Below are 9,254 nucleotides of genomic sequence, written 5' to 3' on the forward strand. Positions count from 1 at the left end.
TAGACAGCACACATATATAGAATATTTTCTCTATCAATGACTAAATATGCATTCTTCTCAGCAGCATAAGTTTTCTAAAATAGACCATATCTTAGGCCACAAAGCAACTTTTAGAATGCATTATATGCATTCTATCAAAACATAATGGAATGAGGTTAGAAATCAATGATCAAAATAAAAATGAAGCTACTCTAACACCTGAAGACTAAATAATATACTACTGAATGATGACTGGATGGTAGAAGAAATAATGATACATAGAGGTAAATGAGAATAATAATACAACATATCAAAGTCTCTGGGACACTATGAAGGTGGTTCTACAGAAAGTTCATAACATTCAACTCATTCACTAAAAGAATAGAAAGTCAGCAAATAAATAATCTAACATTAAATCTTAAGGACTTAGAGAAGAACAAATCAACAACAAAACAATAGAACATAGGAAATATTTAAAATTAAAGCTGAAATTAATGAATTTGAAACAATAACAAAATTTTTCAAAAAAATTAATGTAACAAAGTTTGTTCTTTGAAAACAAATAAATAAAATATATAAAACTCTTAGCCACACTAACCAAAAGAAAGATGGAAAACACTTAAATTATTAAAATCTATGAGGAAAAGGAAATGTAACCAAGGACATTACTGAAATGTAGAAGAAAATCAGAGAAACTATTTTGAAATTTAATACTGTATTAAACTTGAAAATCTTGAATACACTGACAAATTTCTAGAGAGATATGATTCACCCAAATTGAACCAGGAGGATGTAGAAAATTTAAACAGATCAACTTCAAGTCATGAAATTGAAGATGCTATCAAAAGCCTACCAACAAATGATTGGAAAAATTTGCAGCAAAGTTCTACAAGACCTTCAAAGAGAACTAACATCATCATCCTCAAAGTATTCCAGAAAATAGATAAGGAGGGAATCCTACCAAGTTCATTCTATGAAGCTAGTATCACCCTGATTATCAAAGGCACATCAAGGCCTAAAAACTTCAGACTAATATATTGGATGAACAGAGATGCAAAAATTCTTAATAAAATAATGGATATTACATATGAAAATACATTTAAAAGAGTTCTCAATGACCGACTGGATTTTATTCCAAGAATGTATGTCTGATTCAAACTACAGAAATCAATAAATATAATTCATCACAAAAATAGACTTAAAAACAAGAATCATTTGATTATCTCAATATGTGCAAAAAAGGATTGGATAAAATGTAGCATCCATTCATGTTTAAAACACTAGAAAACCTAGGGATAGTAGGAAAAAATGTTAATGACATGATCCTGTATTTCAAAATCCAAAAAAGAAAAAAAAAAAACTTCACTGGAAAGCTTCTTAGAACTCATAAATGAATTAAGCAAAGTGATGGGATATAAAATTTATGCCCATAAATAAATTGTGTTTCCAAACATCAATGACAAAATAGCTTAAAAAGAAATTAGGTAAACTGTCCTATTTACAATAGCCTCAAAAAAATAAAATAAATAAGCTACTTGGGAATCCATCTAACAAATTAGGTGAAAGGTCACTACAATGAAAACTATAGAACACTAATGAAAGAAATTTTGGAAGACTCTAGAAAATTGAAATATCTCCCTTGTTCTTGGATAGGCAGACTTAATATTGTCAAAATGGCCATACTATCAAGAGTATTATACAGATTTAATGCAATTCTTATTAATTCTGATGTTCTTCATAGAAATACAATAATTAGTCACTAAATAATTAGTAATTTGGAAAAATAAGAGGCTACCCCGAATGGTCAAAGCAATTCTTAGTGAGAAAAGTAAAGCAGAAGGCATCATAATGCCAGGCCTTAAATTATATCACAAAGCTACAATAACAAACAGCATATTATTAACATCAAAACAGACATGAAGATCAATGGAATAGAAGACACAGAGAAAAACCCATATGAATTCAGTTATCTCATGCTACACAAAGGCACCAAGAACATATATTGGAAAAAAAGTATTTTCAACAAATGGATTTCCAGTTTGAAAAAAGTATTTTCAAACTGGAAATCCACTTTTAGTAGAAGACAGTTTAGTTCCTATTTCTCTTCCTCTACAAAATTCAAATCAAAGTGTATCAAAGACATGCATATTAGACCAGAAGCCCTCCACCTACTTGAAGAAAATATAGGCCCAACATTCAAACATGTCAGTGTAGAAACATTCTTCCTTAACAAGACTCCTAAAGCACTAGAAGTAAAATTTTAAAAATCAGTAAGTGGGATGGTATTAAATACACTTCAGATAATGCATTAATTTTCAGAATATTCAAAGAACTCAAAAAGCTTAATATCAAAATATATGTATAGGTGAGTGTGTTCTCTCTCTCTCTCTCTCTCTCTCTCTCTCTCTCTCTCTCTCTCTCTCTCTCTCTCAAAAAGAAATCTAAATCCATAATTAGAAAAATTTACTTTTTTCTAAAGACAACATTATCTGGAAAGATACCTTGGCTGACAGTTTAAACAGCCTTTTCTGATATTTTTACATAGGGCCCTGGAGTGTACATACTCATATGGAGAAGTTGTAAGAGGCTGCTCTTAGATGAAATAACTAGCTACACTCTTGGATGAAATAATTAGCTACTCTTAGTCTAAATTTTTCTAAAAGTATGTGCTGAGGCCAGTCTTCAAAAGCCCGCAAGTTGCTTCACCATGTCGTCCTCGTCGTCTATGGTGCTGGGTTATTGGGATATTCGCGGTCTGGCGCATGCGATCCGCCTGCTTCTGGAGTTCACGGATACATCCTATGAGGAGAAACGGTACATTCGTTGGGAAGCTCCTGACTATGATAGAAGCCAATGGCTGGACGTGAAGTTCAAGCTAGACCTGGGCTTTCCTAATCTTCCCTATCTCATGGATGGGAACAACAAGATCACCCAGAGTAATGCCATCTTCCGCTACATCGCTCGCAAGCACAACATGTGTGGTGACACCGAAGAAGAAAAGATTCAAGTAGACATCATGGAGAATCAAATAATGGATTTCCGCATGCAACTGGGTCGCCTCTGCTACAACTCTGATCATGAAAAAATGAAGCCTCAGTACTTGGAACAGCTACCTGGACAACTGAAACTATTCTACTTGTTCCTGGGGAAATACTCATGGTTTGCAGGGGAAAAGCTTACCTTTGTGGATTTTCTCACCTATGATGTCTTAGACCAGAACCCTATGTTGGAGCCTAAGTGCCTGGATGAGTTCCCAAATCTGAAGGCTTTCATGTGCCGCTTTGAGGCCTTGGAGAAAATAGCTGCCTACTTGCAGTCTGACCGCTTTTTCAAGATGCCCGTCAATAACAAATTGGCCAAGTGGGGCAACAAGTGTATATGCTGAGCAAGAGAAACAGCTTGTTTTGTTCCATCCTATACCTAGAGGCCTACACTCTTCTCTGCTCTTTCCAACAAATAGCTCTTGGGTTAAAAAAAAAAAAAAAGTATGTGCTGAAACCTTGAAATTTTCTGTTTAAAATAACTTAGATAGTATTCCCTCATTTGGTTTTGGCTACCAGAAAGAGAATTGTCAAAAATGATATGCTCTCCTTGTAGCAGTCCAAAGCTAGATTGAGCATCAAGGTTGAATTTTCTGTGAATTGTTTATGTGCTAAAATAATCTAGTTATATTAATTCCAAAATATAATGGTAGTCTAAAAAACTGTAAAGTATTATATTTCTAAGCAGAAAGAATAAAACCCATTTTATTAAGTAAATAACCCATATGGTCCATATGCCCCCCCAAAAAAACCCTAGATATTTCTAAGATGCATGTTTTGTTTTATTATAATTGCAGTAAAAATCACAAAAAAATTATAAATGCTATTTAAATTTACAATGAAGGTGCATGAATTACTATTTGTAACATATGTATTAGAACAACTGATTACCAAATCCAAAGAATTAAATTAAATCCCTGTGTCTCCTCATACATAAAATTTAACTCAAATGAATCATAAACCAAAATGCAAGAGATAAAACTAGAAAACTCTTATAAAAATATAAAACTAAGTATTCATATACTTGGGTTAGACAAGTTTGTTAAATAAGACATTAACATTCTAATCATTAAAAAAATTGAAAATTGGATTTCACCAAAATTAAAAATTTGGAACTTCAAATAATACCCACTAGGTGGGATATTTTTAAAAAGTAGACAATAACAAGTACTAACAATAATGAGGAGCTACTTCAAATTTTCTACTATCATTGCTGGGATGAACATGAAATGATAAAACCACTTTGAAAAATAAGTGCAGTTTCTTAAAATGTGAGGTACAAATCCAGAAATTCACTCCTGGTTATTTACCCAAGAGAAATTAAAACATATTCCTATATACAGTTTTGTTCATGAATGTTCATAGCAGCATTATCAATAACAGCATAAAATGGAAATAGATGACAACAGATAAATGGAAAATAAAATGTAGTATACTGTTCAATGGTATAATGAAATAAGTAGTGATGAATTCTGTAACGTAAGTGTTCCTCAAGACATATTAAGTAATAAAAGCCATTCATAAAGGATAACATGATTAAATTTATATAAAATTCTAGCATAGGCAAATCTTAGAGATGAAAGCTGAGTAGAGATTAACTTAAGGCCACTGGAGGGAACATGCCAATGGACATGACATTACTTTTGGAGATGATAAAAATGTTCAAAATTAGATTATTATTTTGTTTTCACAACTCTGAAAGTGTACAATTAAAATAGATAAATTTTATGATATATGATATCTCAAGAATGTGGCTTAAAAATAAAATATTCTATTGCTATTATGAATCATTATAAAAGCTTTCTCCCTCTCTTGTATATTTGTTGCTGACCTCTTGCTTTTTTTAATGCATTTTTGTTCCTACCATTTGACTCAGCACAGCACAAGTATCAATTTAGATTAATGAACTCTAGTTATTGGAATTCTGAAAAGGGGAACTGTATAGAGTATTTCTGTCACAAATAAAATGAAGTATAAGTGATGTTGCAAAGGTTATGGCATGAGATGATCTACTTCTTTGCAAAAGATATTCCTTTGCTCATTTCCTCTGTCTGCTAGCTATCCCACTACCATCAGCATGCATGCATTTACTGATGATATCCAAGGAAGAAAGCCCATCATTATTTCATTATTGAGCATTCACTCAAAATATTTTATGAGCATTCTTTTTAAAACATAAAAAAGAATTTGAGGTTGTAAGAAGAAAATGGATTTACCTTCTTAGGAAAGCACAAGAAATTGTGTTGTATCTCTTCTCCTAAGGGGATGAAATTCTCTCAAACATAAAGTCAAGGAGCAACTGTAATATAGAAATTTGAATTCTATTTATATGATTTAAACTCCAAATAATGCCCCTTTCTCAGGAAGCTTCTCATGCTACCCTTCATCTGATGAAATATATTTATATTTTATAAAAGAAATGATAGAAACTCCATAGGATCTCTTTTTTAACACAAAAAAATTGTTTTGATTCATTAATGATATTCTTATTTATACTTTTCTCTGGAAATCTTTGCTCAGAGCAAATTTTTGATAAATAAAATAAGATAGACACTGCTTATTTACTTACATAATTTTTAAATGAAATTAAAACTTAATTTTGTATGATTCATGCATTTTTAAAATTCTTAAGAAAAAATAGTATGATTTATTAAATTACCATAGTTATTTAATTTACATCTATGATAGAGACAAAATATTTGGTAAATTATAATTGATCTTACATTCCTCCATGAAAATATAGTTCATAGAAATTCTAAGGAGGAGACATTTCCACAATACTTTTATTAGAAAATATCTTCTTAAATAATGAACAACTGAGTTATTTAATTCAGATTGCATAATCTTTTAAATATTTAAGTAGAGAATCATTAGAAATATAGCTGTGAAGCAGGTTCATTTTGTACTGATTATCAACTTATTAGTTACACATAGGCAACAAGAAAAAACAGAAGCCTAGGATTCATTGTGAGTTGGTATGAAGGCTCAAGGGTCACTAAAAAAGTGTAACACTAAAGGTAACTGACAGTATTAGCATGACCAATATCCGGGTTCTTAGTCTTTAGACTTCCAACATTGAGAAGCTGATATGAGAATCCCACATAAGCTACAAGTAGTTAAACAATTATAAAATGGTTCTAAGATTGTTGACCCCTAGCTTCTGATGAAATCTTACATACAAATCTTGTCTGGAGAAAGCCACAGTTCCTTCAAATATCCATTGAACTAATTTTAAAAATAGAAGTTTACAATGAGAAGATTAATAAATACAAGAGCAAAATCATGAGTCAAAAATCAATAGAAAGGACAAATAACAAATTTAAAAAAACATGGATTTCAATAATGAGATACAGAGTCTATAACTTAGTATAAATATTTTTAAAAAATAAAATATTGAATAAACATTGATTTTAGAGTGATACTGATAAACCCAGCTAATACTGGGAGCCATCTCACCACAAAGGCATGAAAGGCTTTACTATAAAATACTGCAATTTCTAAACTTGTCTGGAATGCCTGCCCATGCCTTGAACTCACCTATGCCTGGCTTTCCCTGGCCAGATAATGACCCTCTCTGATGCTCTAATGACACCTCATAAATTCTGATGTTGGGATCTAAGTTTACTCCTTAAGTGCTGATCCATTTAGACTATTAACCAGCCTTTGTGTTATGCTTGTCAAAATCCCCATTATCTGTAAGTTCTCAAGACACCCCCCCCCCTTTTTGCAACTTTCTGTGCTACAAAGCTGCGCTCATAGAGAGCTGTGGGGCTGTCTTCTGTTCCCACAGGTTTCAAGAGAGACAGCCCCGGCTGGTCGGAAATACAAGCTTGTTTTAATTTGATTTTAATTGGAGTCAGTAGTCTTTTCTTTGTATTGTGATTTAACATTTGGGGTCCCTAGAGAGACCTGACTGAGAAAATTCTGAAGCCAGACCTTCATTCCGGGACTTCAGACTGGAGAGCCACACTACGTGGGTGCGTGACTTGGGATGTCCCAAGGCCCCAGGGTGTGCCTTCAGTTTCTCGGATTGCTGGAGGTAACTGCTGCACTAAAACAATAGCTAGCATTTGCTGGAGGAGGCCTCCATAGGTAAGTGGCACTCTTATAACATCTGGTATTCACTTAAGGGAGATCTCTGAAGACAGAGAGGTTTCCTGGTGAGGCACACAAATGATCTGTCCTCTGGTACTTGTTCAGTAAGGAATTCCTCTGGAAGGACAGTGAGGTAGTTGACAGGGTACAATCCACTCCTGTCCTGGAGCATTATCAAGACATTGCCCTGCTCATCGGTTTTGGCGCATGGTTCTTGTTTTCTTGTGTCTTGTTCTGTGTTGTATGTTTTTTTCTGCCTTTTGTTGTGTGTTTTCTTTAGTAACACATGGTTTTGGTGCATGGTTCTTGTTTTCTTGTGTCTTGTTCTGTGTTGTATGTTTTTTTTCTGCCTTTTGTTGTGTGTTTTCTTTAGTAAAAACTTAATATAATTGAACATCAAAATGGGTAAGCAAGCAAGTAAGTCTGACACCCCTTTGAGCTGTGTTTTCAAGAACTTTGATACACATTACTCCCCTTTGTAAAGTGGTATTAGGGAAGAAATATTTTTTTCCACTAGTTGGCTGCCTTGAGTACACCCACTCTAGAGAGAAATACCTGCTGGGGATCTAAGAACTGAATATCTCCCAAATTAGCAAGTAAGTCCTAACTTGTCATCGGGCACCCTGGAAACCCTTACCAAAATTAACTCTTCAAAAATCCCTTTGAAACCCCTTGTGCCTCCAGATCAAGAGAGTCACAACTTCTCTTTTTTTTTTTTTTTTTCCTCAAAACCATGTTCTCATTATTGGAATTAATTGGCTTTGAGGACAGGGACCAAACTCTCAGTTACAAATTTCAACACCCCAGGGGAGGGGGCTCTAGAGGAGCTCCTGTTGCACTTTCTTGGGGCAGCCTAGCTCTCTAGGCAACTGCATGCTGAGGATGTAAGAACAACTGTTTGAGAGCTGACTACTGGAAAGTTAAGAGATATTATTGAAGTGTGCCTAGGGTTGAAGCAAACCAGAAGAGCGAATCCTGTAAGTAAAGGGAGGGACTTAAGGAATCCCAGCAGCTGATGAAGCCCCTTTTGCTTTGGGGAACTCCCGTTTTCCTTCCCTACAATGTAAGAATTGCTCCATCTCTGTCTACTGCATTCAGTTTCCCCCTTTTTAAGTAAAGTCACCACACCAAAACCCTTGATTTTACACATCTGGTTGCCTGTGAGAACATCAGGCCAATTCCTGGGGACATCTATGGTGCCATTGGTGTAGGAATCATGATTAAAAGAGAGTTGGAAACTTGGTGAGATTTTTCTTCCTTATCTAGTCTGTCTGTTTTAAAGGTTCTGGTCTGTCAGCCATAGTTTGGAGCTCCTTTTTGTCTGTCTGTCTGTCATTGTGTCTTTGTTTGTATCTGTTTCTGGCCCTTTAAGACATGGGTAACAATGTGTTGATATTATAGATAGTTTCTTGGGAATGATCTTGGATGAATGGGCTACCTATAGATGTAAATGTGTCTAAAATATGATGTTTTACTTTAACAAACTGGCATATGAATGGGTTTTTAAAGCATTGTACAATCTTATAAATAAAAGTTGGTTTGTAACAGATAAAATAAGTAGTCTTAACAATCAAAAACTGAGTTAAATGCAAAGGTGCTGCCTTGAATGTGTGAGCATAGTAGGACTCTCAGGAGGACCCCTCCTTTCCTTCAGCTCCTCTTTATCCTTTCACCACCAGTGCTGCTGTGCTACTTTCTTTTCTTCTGGAGGATGATATGAGCACCAAATGGCTACTTAAATGCAGCTAATGCACCCACAACACTTTAAAATTAAGGTGAAAGTTTTCCCAGCCTAGGTAACTCTCAATCACCATTCAATACAGAGAAGGCATGTTGGGCTCTGTCTGCCGAGGCCATTTCTTACTTTTCTGTCCAGGCCTAGAGAACCATTGATCTGAGTGAGTACACAGTGTCCCAAGTTCTGACCTGCCTTAGATTTGTGGAGGTAACCTTTAGCCAAACTTTACCCTCAAATATTCCTAGTATGCTTCTTCTGCTTCCCTATAAAGGACAAAAAGTCAATTTCCCCTTGAATAGAAATGCCAGCTTTTCTGTTCTCACCACTTAACCTTCAACCTTTAAAAAATATTTAAACAGCCTATTACCAAAAGGTTTACTCCCCCTGAGTTATGAGCAAGC

At 34.4% G+C, this 9,254-nt stretch overlaps 1 pseudogene; it reads left to right on the forward strand.

The window, feature by feature from the left end:
* The first annotated feature begins 2,670 nt into the window (after window positions 1-2,670).
* On the forward strand, window positions 2,671-3,464 carry LOC144370184 (glutathione S-transferase Mu 5 pseudogene; annotated as a pseudogene).
* The last annotated feature ends 5,790 nt before the right edge of the window (window positions 3,465-9,254 follow it).

The sequence above is a fragment of the Ictidomys tridecemlineatus genome, chromosome 13, assembly GCF_052094955.1.
Source record: "Ictidomys tridecemlineatus isolate mIctTri1 chromosome 13, mIctTri1.hap1, whole genome shotgun sequence".
Lineage (NCBI taxonomy): Eukaryota > Metazoa > Chordata > Mammalia > Rodentia > Sciuridae > Ictidomys > Ictidomys tridecemlineatus.